Source organism: Chionomys nivalis, chromosome 26 (assembly GCF_950005125.1).
Source record: "Chionomys nivalis chromosome 26, mChiNiv1.1, whole genome shotgun sequence".
Lineage (NCBI taxonomy): Eukaryota > Metazoa > Chordata > Mammalia > Rodentia > Cricetidae > Chionomys > Chionomys nivalis.
Genome location: NC_080111.1, coordinates 1,145,109 through 1,156,778, shown reverse-complemented (window position 1 = coordinate 1,156,778; position 11,670 = coordinate 1,145,109). Strand labels below are relative to the sequence as shown.

The following is an 11,670-nucleotide window of genomic DNA, read 5'->3' as shown; positions in this document are numbered from 1 at the left end:
CTGAGAAAATGTCTCCACAGTTGAGAGGTCTTGTGTAAGCAAGCCTTCCTGAATTCAGATTCCCTAGGACCCATGAAAATCAGGGCTTGACTACACATGTCTGTAACCTCGGCATTTGCGGAGGGTGCGCGGAGACAACTGGATAACTGGAGCTTTATAGCAAGCTAGCCGAGCAACACATTCAGTGAGGGGCTCTGTGGTACGTCTCCCTCTGTGCAAACACCTGATAACGACTACTTCATTTCTTCTTGATTTCTTGGTTTGGCCTGTGAACAATGTACAAGCGTGCAAACATTTAGAAGATTTTCTTTACATTCTTCCGTTGTAGCGAATCCCTGGCCATTTCCACCCAGATCCACATCTTTGGCAGAATCATGGGTATCTCGTATCAGATCTCAGACCGCGGTCATTCCCCGTCGTGAAGTTCATGCCCTTGTGATGAATTCCTAATTATTCCACCAGAGGGCAGCAAAGAGCATGAACAGGGGAGCAAAGGCCGGAAGGAGTTTGCAGGCTGGAAAGGTCTCCAGGGAGTGGGGTATAGGTGGTGGTTGCCTTTAATCCTAGCTCTTGGGAGGCAGAGGCAAGTGGGTTTCCGTGAGTTCGAGAGTAGCCTGGTCTACAAAGTGAATTCCAGGACAGCCAGGGCTTTTTCACAGGGAAACTCTGTCTCAAAAAAGGGGGGAGGGAGTTGAAATTCAAAGACAAAACGCCATATAGAGATGTTTTTTGAACTGAAAAAAAAAAAAAAAAGAAATCAGAAGACTGAGCCAATATTGACTTTCAAATGTAAAATTTGCCTGAAAGCACAGCACAGATACACACCCTACACATACAGCACAGTGAACCGACTTTCTATTTCCCAGTCAGCGAGCACAGGCCTTCAGCAAACAGTCCTTCTGCCTCAGCCTCAGACACAGGCAAACCATGCCTTTCTGCTTCTTCTCAAAACCATTGGTTTCACTTCCTTTTCGAAGGGCATGCTTTTCTCAAGAGATCTGGCCGGAAAGTGTTCCTTGCATAGCAGTGAGTGGCCCTGCATCTTCTAGCTTTATTTTGGCTGGAAGACACATAGCAAAGGTGGACGTTGCAGTTGGCAGCAGAAGTCTCTATTTCTGCCACTGACATTTCGTGGTCCGCTTTGGGCAATGACCTGGCATAGCCTGGCTGTCGGGTATGACGTGGTCAGAAGCAGGTTCAGGAGAAGAGGTGTTTTGGAATCTCACCAAACAACCTTAATATAAACTTTGGGAATACTAGGGAGGGGCTGTAAGAAGCTGCAACAAACAGAAACTTGAATGAGAGACACTGTGGTAGTTTTAGTAAGCATACAATATTCTGTCTGCATATAATGCCTGCAGGCCAGAAGAGGGCACCGGATCTCATTACAGATGGTTGTGAGCCACCATGTGGTTGCTGGGAATTGAACTCAGGACCTTCGGAAGAGCAGGCAATGCTCTTAACCGCTGAGCCATCTCGCCAGCCCGGTAGTTTTAGTAAGGATGTCCTCCTTAGACTCTTGTATTTGAAACTTGGTTCCCAGTTGGTTGGTGCTGTTTGGGGCAGTTTATGAGGAAGTATATTGCTGGGGTAGGCTTTGAGGTTCAACACTTCACACTGCTTCTGGTTCGTTCTTTCTGCTTTGTGTTTGCATTTGAAGACTTGACTCTCAGTTTTCTCCTCCTGCTGCCACACCTGCCTGCGACTTGCTGCCACACTTCTCTGCCAGGACAAACACTACTCTCTGGAACTGTAAGCCAAATAGACTCTTCCCATTCCAAGATGCCTTTGCTCATCGCGTTTTAGCGCAGTAACAAAAAAATAACTAATACATACACCTTAGGCTATGTGTATGGACCAGTTAGGGTGGCCTCACTTTGGAGGTGGCATTTTAAGCCGGGACAACACAAAACAGAGGGATAAACAGAAACAGGCGAGAGAACAGCGTGGTCTTCTTCTGAGGTGGGATGCTATTGAGGGAACCTCCAAAGGAGCCCCAAGAAGGCTTGGGGTATCTTTCAAGACAAATGGAGAACTTGTTCCATATATGGGGATCGCTTAGAGACTTTAAAATAATTACACAGAAGAGTTACATCTGTCTTCAGCCCAGCCGGCATGGAGACATTCATTCTCTAGACCTTTCTGAATGGCAGTTCTCACGGATATTTTACTTTTGGGTTATGACAAGCTTCTGAAAGGGTTATACAGACAATAATTAGGCCCAGGTGTGGCGATGCAAACACACCTGTAATCCCAGCATTTGGGAGGCTGAGGTGGCGTTACCTGCATAGGTATGGTTCCAGCCTGGGCACTGGCATTCCTAGCAAGCGAGGCTTTGTCAAAGCCTCCAAAGGCCAATCCAAGAGATCAGTAACAGCGGAAAAACAGAGAAAAAAGATGTATGCAAAAGTGTCCTGCTGGGAAGAGGAACCAATGGGGAGAGCCAGTGGCACCCAAATCCACTTGGGGTCTTGATAGGAGCTTTAGGTTCAGATGGAGGGCTGGGAGGTAAATGGCCAAGCCCCTGGTCAGGCTGAAGCCCTGCCCACCATTGATCCTTGTATAATCCTGCAAGTGGTTGTCCGAAGCCTGTGAAACCTCTCTGGGAGACAGGTCTCCCTTCTAGCTGGCTTCCAGCGTTAGCCTCTCTCTCTCCCACCATGAGATTCGTGGGGGGAAATTCTAGTTTCATGGAGAACCAGTATTTCTTTTTAAAACTTCATTACAAATTTATTTACTCACTATAGTGTGTGTGTGTGTGTGTGTGTGTGTGTGCGTGCATGTGTGGTATGTGCCCAGGAGTCACATGGAACTTACAGGAATCAGTTCTCTCTTCCTGTCATGTGGGCCGCAGGGATCAAACACTGGTCGTCAGGCTTGGTGGCAGACTCCTTTATGAGCTGAACCATCTTGTGAGCCAGGACCATTATTTCAATGAATTGATAACCAAACAGAGGGGCATGATGACTCTTTACAGAGAATCACGTCTTTCCTGCCAAAAAGATTACAGAAGGAGGATGGCACCCACTTTGAGGCCTGACATGGAGATGCTATTTGTAGCCCATGGGAGCCAAGTATAGTGAACAAGAAGGCAACCGTGACAGCTACATCCACAGTGCCACCCAGGACCTGTCCAACCCAGGGAGCTAGCAGGTTCTGTAGGGGAGAGCAAGACCATATTCGTCTTTGACTTTGGGTGGTATATTCGAGCAGATTAAGTCAGGCCCACAGAGTTTATCAGGTGTGGAAGGATGTTGGGAGGCTTTGTGGAAGAGCTCCAGGGTATGTAAATGTCATGACTCAGAGAGGGGAGGGCAGAGAATTACAGAGAACTAATTAAATCAGCACCTCCCACCCACGCTTTGTACCCAGCTTTGATCTGGTAGAAACAGCTAGGACTTTTCTGTGCCATTTTAGACGACATTGTCTGTGTTCTACTTTGGTGCCTGCTCAGTTGTGAACCTCTGGTTAAAGGACTTCAATAGCTCTTCACCAAGGTTATTTTTATTAAGGGAGGGTGGTTCAGGATGTGGCTCTGTCCTGCCTATCTTCTGGAAAGGGTTTTCTTTCTTTTTTTTTTTTTTTGGTTTTTCGAGACAGGGTTTCTCTGTGGCTTTGGAGCCTGTCCTGGAACTAGCTCTGTAGACCAGGCTGGTCTCGAACTCACAGAGATCCGCCTGCCTCTGCCTTCCGAGTGCTGGGATTAAAGGTGTGCGCCACCATCGCCCGGCTGGAAAGGGTTTCCTATTTAGTGATAAAATGCTAATCCATGAATGTTTTGCAGATTTGAAAAACTGCTGGAGACAAAGCCAGGTGCAATGTACTTTCTCTTAACCTACAGCTCAAGCAGGGCTTGGTTAATTCAAAGGAAGCAACAAGAACAAAACCCAAAAGGCACCATGCCAGGGTAGAAAAGGACACTCCCAGAGTTAAGCTGCCAAGAAGACTCTGAGATTAACCAGCTTCCTAGGTCAGCCACTGGCAGGGCTCAGTTTAGTGCGTGGTGCTGGTGACTGGTAGCTTCAGCCACAAGCAGTCTCTTTACACCGAGTCTGTCCAAAGACCTTGGTCAACAGGAAATTGCACCAGGAAGTCATGTTTGGCTCTGTTTTGAACTTTCCTTTTTGGCTTTCTCAGGCCTTATGTGGATATATGTGGCCAGATGATGGGCACCATATATAGTCAGACTGGTCTGGCCTTATCAGCTTTCACTGTTGGTGTTGTGGTTTGATGACACATCTCCCATGAGCGCTTAGTCCCTAGCTGGTGGTGCTACCTGGGAAGGCTGTGCCAAGAGTTCCTGAGAGCGGCCTGCCCCCTAGCCTAGCCCCACTTCCTGATTACACAGGCGGTGCAACCAGCCAGCCTCCTGCTTCGACTGACTGTATCCCTTGAACTGTAAGGCAGAATAAAGTCTTCCTTCCTTAAATTGTTTCCGGTTAGTCATCTTGTCCCAGCAATAAAAGGCCATGCACCTGGTAACAGCAGGGACAAACATAGAAGTCTCATACTCTTATGTTCCCACGTCCTCACTGGACCAGGGGACCATAAGGGTGGCTGCCACCATTCCAGTTTGGATTGAGGCAATGGGTCTGAAACCTGCTGATTCTAAGCTCTCCCCCTCCCTAGAGTGTGTGTGCGTGTGAGTGTGTGTCTGCATATGTGTGTGTGTGTGTGGTGGGTCAGTGGCCCTTATGGAGTGTGTGTGTGTGAGTGTGTTGCGTGTGTGTGTATGTGTGTGTGTGTCGTGGGTCAGTGGCCCTTATGGAGTGTGTGTGTGTGTGTGAGTGTGTTGCATGTGCATGCATGTGCATGTGTGTGTGTGTCGTGGGTCAGTGGCCCTTATGGAGTGCGTGTGAGTGTGTGTGGGGGGGAGTCAGTGGCCCTTATGGGGTATGGACTGTGGCTCTTTTCCTGCCAGATTTCTGCCAGGTTACCTCCACACCCTGGTCTTTTGATTTTCCATGCTTTAAAACATAGCCTTGTTAATAATCTTAAATCTCTTTATGTCTCGGTCTGGGGGCTATGGGAATAAAAGACAGAACAAGCCTGGCCTAGTGTCAGAAGCTCGTAATCCCAGCTACTTGGGAGATAGAGGGAGAGGGATATTAAGCCAAGGTCAGCTGGGACAATTTAACCAAGACGGCCTCTCGAAATAAAATGTTAGAGGTGTGGGAAGATGGCTTAGTGAATAAGGGAGCTGGCTGTGCAAGCTAATGACCTAAGTTCAGACCTCTAGCACAGGTGGAAAGCGTGGCCTGTGGTCCCCGACGCTGGGATTGGGACTCTGGGATTGGGACTCTCTGCATAGCCTGTGGCCCCCAACGCTGGGATGGGGGCTCTCTGCATGGCCTGTGGCCCTGACACTGGGGTGGGGGTTCTCTGCATGGCCTGTGGCCCCCGACACTGGGATGGGGGCTCTCTGAGTGGCCTGTGGTCCCCGACACTGGGATGGGGACTCTGCATGGCCTGTGGCCCCCAACGCTGGGATGGGGGTTCTCTGCACGACCTATGGCACCCGACACTGGCATGGGGACTCTGTGCATGGCCTGTGGCCCCGACACTGGAATGGGGGCTCTCTGCATGGCCTGTGGCCCCCAACGCTGGGATGGGGGCTCTCTGCATGGCCTGTGGCCCCAACACTGGCATGGGGACTCTGTGCATGGCCTGTGGTCCCCTACACTGGGATGGGGGCTCTCTGCATGGCCTGTGGTCCCCGGAACTGGGATGGGGGTTCGCCGACACTGGGATGGGGGTTCTCTGCATGGCTTGTGGCCCCCGACACTGAGATGGGGACTTTCTGCATGGGCTGTGGTCCCCGGAACTGGGGTGGGGACTGCATCAAATTACCTTTGCTGGTAGTTTGAAGTCCGGTGTGAAATCACTTATTTTCTTCTTCAGAGTGGTTGGAGATTGGGCATTGACGCGCGCGCGTGTGTTCTTTCATTATCTGCCCTGGCTGATCCTGGATCCTGCTAGTTCTAATCTTTCTGCCTCCAACTCCCTGAGTGCTGAGATTACAAGCATGCACCAGGCATCCATCCGGTTTACCCATCTGATTGACACGGTGTATGTTTTCTGCAGGCAAAGCAAACACTCCACCCCACAGCCACGTTCCTGGCCTGTCTCAGAAAGGGGGGGAGAATAAGGAAGTGTCCTCAAGAATTGGCAGGAGCTCCTAAGGCGAGGGACGGTGGGGCAGCCTATAGCAAGGACTGCCGGCTGGCACCATGATGCCAACTAATGATTAACTTGTGGGATGAGTCATTCCTCTACACTGCGTGAAGTTTTCGAACTCTTTCAATTGCGAGTTTTCCTTCCTCCTCACTGGAGGCTGGAGCCCGCCCTTCTGCGGAGGGCGCTTGATCGGCTCTCCTTCCCTGACCTCGGGTGGTCAGGTTTTAAAGCCTGGCTTCTTGGAATTGCTGGGAAACGGTGGCCAAGCCGGGTGGGAACAGGAAGTGAGCTCTCTCCAGGAGCCGTGGGCCCGGCGTGGAGCCTTCGAAAGCAAAAGTTAGCGGCGGCCTCCGGCGGGGCGGGCGGGCGGGCGTCGCAGGTCTTCTTCCTCGAGCCGCTCGCCTGGGTCCCCGGAGCTGTGACTCTGCGATCAGGTGAGTGCGGCTCTGCGGCCTCGTTCCACTCCCACCAGCCGTACACGCGGCTGCTGCTTCGGTGGCGATCTCGCGTGGCCCTTCCCGACACATAGCCACCGAGGTGCTGCCCGCGCCGGCAGAACCCTCGGCTCCTTCCTTTCCAGAAAACCTCAGACAACTTTTTAGGCTTACTGTCTTTTTAACTCGACTCTGGAACCTGGAGCTGAGTTAATCACGCGTTGATATCACTGTGTGGAGTCCTCTCGCCTCTGCTGCGTGTCCTCCCGCGTTTTATGCTCTTCCAACCCTTAAAAGACACCGCCAAACCCCAGTACCTTCAAATTCTCTCTCCATTTCGCCCCTCCCTCAACCTGTTTCTCTCCTTCTCCCCTCTTTCTGTCCTCCTCCCCCACTTCCTTGAGCTTTTAAACTTCTGATTTTCCTGCCGGTCACTGTTGTAACGACTTGAGCTTTAAGGTATTGGTAATTACCATATAATCATATTTCTATTTCTTAGTTTTTTTTAATTTTATTTTTTAAGGGAGTCCTCTATGTTCCTTCTGCTTGCTTAGCTCTCAGTTTCTTTCTTTAAACCATGATTCATTTCTATTTTATGTCTGTGAGTGTTTTGCCTTCAAGTATGTAAGTACACCTGGTATACGCGCGCAGGGGTGGGGGTGGGGTGGGCACAGATCCCCGGGACTGGAGTTCCAGGTAGTTTAAGCCTCCATGTGGATGCTGGGAACCGAACACAGATACTCTGCAGGAGTGGTAAGGGCTCTAAACTGCTGAGCCATCTCTCCAGTCCCAACAAATCTGTTTTTATGAATAGGGGAGGGATACCATTAGGATGATGAACACTCTCGTTTCTTAGGAATCGGCTGCGTCTCTTCACCCAGGATGGAGACGATGACCCCCTACCACCAGGTCGTGCAGCTGGTGTTTGGTTCTGCCCACTAATGCCACAATGAGAAAAATCAAATCCCGTTTGCGGTTTAATGCAGTCCAGGAAATAACATGACTTCTTCAGCAGCCTGTACACCCTATTCGGCTTGCCACCTTTTTTTTTTTTTTTTTTTTTTTTGGTGAAGCTTCCAACTTGAAATTTTTTTAATAAGAAAGTGGGCATCTTCTTGCTTCATTCCGTATTTCCCAAGTTTACTGACCCATTTAAATATGGCATCAGATGCATTTCCTCTTTGCAGAGTTTCTTTTCGTTGGTGATATTTTCGGGCAGTTGTATGGTTCAGGTATTATTACCGTGAAAGCTGCAGCCGCTGCCCTCAGGAAGCTCATGGTCTTGGACAGGAAATGTGGGCCCAGAACTGGGGTAGAGGTTGTGTAGCAGCCATACTAAGTCCTGGCGTGGATTAAGACATAAACAGGATTTGAGTCTGTTTGCTGTGGTCTTGTCCAGGTTCTTGGGCAGAATCACAAGCCAGGAAAGGTACTGATATCAATGGGGTCACCCTAGCCCAGCCCTCCTGGATGCCCAGGCACTTTTGGACAGGCCATTCATCCTCTCAACTGCCAAATGGGGGCGCTTTACTCTGACAGCTTCATCCTATGGTTGGTAGCAGCAAGCGGTGGCTTCAAAGTCCTTTCTCTTCTTTAACACCAGAACCTATTTTAACTAATTCCCAGCAGGGAGCTTATGTGTTTGACCATTGTTTGGTTCACATGCCCTTGGTGAGATTGCTGTAGGAAACCTTCCATTTTAGAGTTCTTTAAGGAGCTGTGACTGGGAACTTTCGAAATGGGACCAAAGAGAACATCCGTGTTTGTAACAGAGTCCGCCGACAGTTGGATGTCCTTTAAAGATCAGGACTTCAGGCCCACCCATCAGAGGTGTTACCAATAGTTACAGGGTGAGAACATTGTAGTTATATGGCTACAATGTAACCCAGAAACAGCTTTAAAACCGGAAAAATAGGGTCCCGGCAGTGGTGGCACCGCCTTGAATCCCAGTACTTGGGAGGCAGAGGCAGGTGGATCCCTGAGTTTGAGGCCAGCCTGGTCTACAGAGAAAGAGTTCCAGGACAGCCAGGGCTACACAAAGAAACCCTACCTCAAAAAACAAACAAACAAACAAAACATCCTGAAATATGGAAAGAAAGCATTCTTGTTATTGTCAAGTCCATATTCTCATTTCGACTAAAGAAATAAGGCTTTAGTGGTAAAATGACCATTTAAAGCCTCCCTGTGGAGTGTGACTAGTGGGGTCACAGTGAGCAGAGTTAACCCTTTCTGTTCCATACTCAGAGCCAAAAGCCCTGCCACCCCTCAGGCTTTGTCAGTTGATATAATTTTAGAAATTCATCCATTTCTTTTAGATCCTAGAACTGAGCAGAATCAAAGTTTTTCAGGAATAGCCATGTTTTTTGTAAACTTTTGTAATTTCATAGTTATCAGTTGTAATGTCTCCCTTTTTGCCCCTCACTTTATTAATCTGGGTTTTCTCTCTTTTAGTTAGTAGGTCTTTATCTTTCGTTAGTATCGACTTTGCTTCTTCAATTCTTTGTGAATCTTTTTGGTTTTGTTTCATTAATTTCTGCCCTGACCGTAATCATTTTTCCCATATGTCTTAGTTACTATTCTGTTGCTGTGAAGAGACCCTATGAAAACATTTAACTGTGGGCTGGCTTATAGTTTCAGAGGAGTTAGTTCATTATCATCACCGTGGGGAGCATGGTGGCGGGCAGGCAGGCAAGGCAGTGGGGCAGTAGCTGAGAGCTCACATGATCCACAAGTTCCAGGCCAATGGAGAGTAAGAAACAGGGCTTGCTGTGGGCTTTTGAAACCCCAGAACACACCCTGTGTTTCTCCCTTTTCTAATTCTTCTCAAACAGGTCCAGTTAACTGGGGACAAGCATTCAAACTAACAAACAAAAATTGGCCCCGAGGGCCATTCTCATTCAAACCATCACACCTGTTGCTTTTCGGTTTAGCTTATTCTAGTTTTCCTGAGGCCTTAAGGGGTCATTGCGTTACTATTTTGTCCATTTGATCTGTGACCTCAAGGGAGCCATGAGCTGCGCTGGAGTCACCTGCAGGCGGCAGGCTGTGTGGAGCTGTTAACCCAAAGAGTTGCTTCTGTTTTTAAGTCACTCTGTTGGGGCTGCCTTAACTCAGATGCTCTCCCCCCCACCCCCCGTCTACTGATAAGAATGAGGTATTGAAGTCACCCACTTACGGTGTTGGAATTAATTCATGACTTTACCCTTAGCAGAATTTGATTTTTCATACACCAATGAATAAATGTCCTCTTGATGGATTGTCTCTCAGTCCGTATGAGGTGACCCTCTCTGGACTGAAATCTGATATTTGAACAGTGGCACTGGCTTGTTTCTGAGACCCCTTTCCTTGGTCATCCTTTTCTACCTGTTCACCTTTAAGGCAGTGTTTGTTATCTTTGATGTTGAGGTGAATTTTTTTGGTGGCAACAAATAGATGGATCCTGGTTTTGGTTGGTTTGGTTTTTTTGTTTTGTTTTGATCCAATCTGCAGTTTGTGTCTTTCGGTTGTGATACAGGGATCACTAGTATTCAGAATTACTATTGAAAGGTTCTGCCCAAGAACTATGTCCCACAGTTGCCAAATGAGACCTCACGAAACTAAAAGACTTCTGCATAGTGAAGGGTCTGTTAATTGGGCAAAGGGACAGCATACAGGATGGGAGAAAAAAATCTTTACACACCATTTATCTGACAAAGCGTTAGTATCTAGACAATACAAAGAACTAAAAGTGTAGGCCAGGTGGTTGTGGCACATGCCTTTAACCTCAGCTCTTGGAAGGCAAGCACAGGCAGCTCTCCGTGAGTTCAAGGCCAGCCTGGTCTACAAAGCGAGTTCTAGAAAAAAAACAGGGCTATTACACAGAGAAACCCTGTCTCAAAAAAAAAATCAGCAAAACAAAACAAACAAAAAACAGAAAGAAAGCAAAGAACTAAAAATGTAAGTAATAAGAATTCAAATAACTCGATTAATAAGCGAGTCAATGAAACGAACAGGTGGTTCTCCGACGATGAAATGAAGGCCCAGGAATTGGCAGAGGGGACCGAGGCGCTTGGCACTGAGCCAGACGGCCTTAGTTCCTTCCCTAGAACACACACGATGGAAGAGGGTGGACTCCCGAAAGAAACTTCTAACTCCTATGAGTGGCAAGAATGTCCCTCACTCTCAAATAAATAAATGAGTAAGTAAGTTGTTAAAGAAATGGTAAAAAAAAAAACAAAACAAAACAGAACAACAACTCACAAATAGCTGAAAGCAATGAAAGAATTCTCCACTTCACTAGCCATCAGAGAACTGTGAATTAAAGTACATCGAGATTCCGTTTTATCCCCGTCAGGATAGCACTCATTAAGATAAAAAATGACCACAGATGCTTGAAAGAAATTAGACAGAAGGGACCCGTAGACCCTGCTGATGGGGATGTAAGCTGGGCTAGCCTCTGGAAAAATCAATGCGGAGGTTGTTCCAAAAACTTAACAATAGATCTTCCGTGTGACCCAGCTGTATTTATGTTCAGGATTCTAAGTCAACATATCATGGAGACGCTTGTACATCCATAGTTATTCACAATAGCTAAATTATGGAACCAACCCGACCATTAAAAACAGAGGAATGGATGAAGAAAATGTGGCATTTTACACACACACATGCACACGCACACGTAATAGGAGTCTGTTTGCTTGTTCCTGGCTGCTCAGCCCCAAAATAATCACTCAGAAACCATATTATTTGCAATACTGTTTGGCCAATAGCTTAAGCGTATTTGTGGCTAAGTCTTATATCGTAATTTAACCAATCTCTATTAATCTGTGTATTGCCATGTGACTGTGGCTTACTGGGTAAAACTGTGTCCAGCAGGGTTACATGGCTTCTTCTGACTCCACCTTCTTTCTCCCAGCATTCAGTTTAGTTTTCTCTGCCTAACTCTACTCTTTTGCCCTGTCACAGGCCAAGACAGTTTCTTTATTAACCAATAGTGTTCACAGCATAGAGAGGGGAATCCCACATCACCTCCCATTTTCTGTCTAAATGTAAAGAAAGGTTTTAATTTTAATATAGTAAA

General features: G+C 47.6%; 1 protein-coding gene across 3 annotated transcripts in view; it reads left to right on the top strand.

Annotated features, from left to right (window-relative positions):
- The first annotated feature begins 6,258 nt into the window (after window positions 1-6,258).
- The window catches only part of Casp8 (caspase 8), a 31,235-nt gene continuing 25,823 nt past the window's right edge, over window positions 6,259-11,670 (top strand). For all 3 annotated transcript variants that reach the window (XM_057758529.1, XM_057758528.1, XM_057758531.1), the window contains exon 1: window positions 6,259-6,611. The gene's annotated coding sequence lies outside the window, so the exon portion shown is untranslated. The remainder of the gene's footprint in view (window positions 6,612-11,670) is intronic.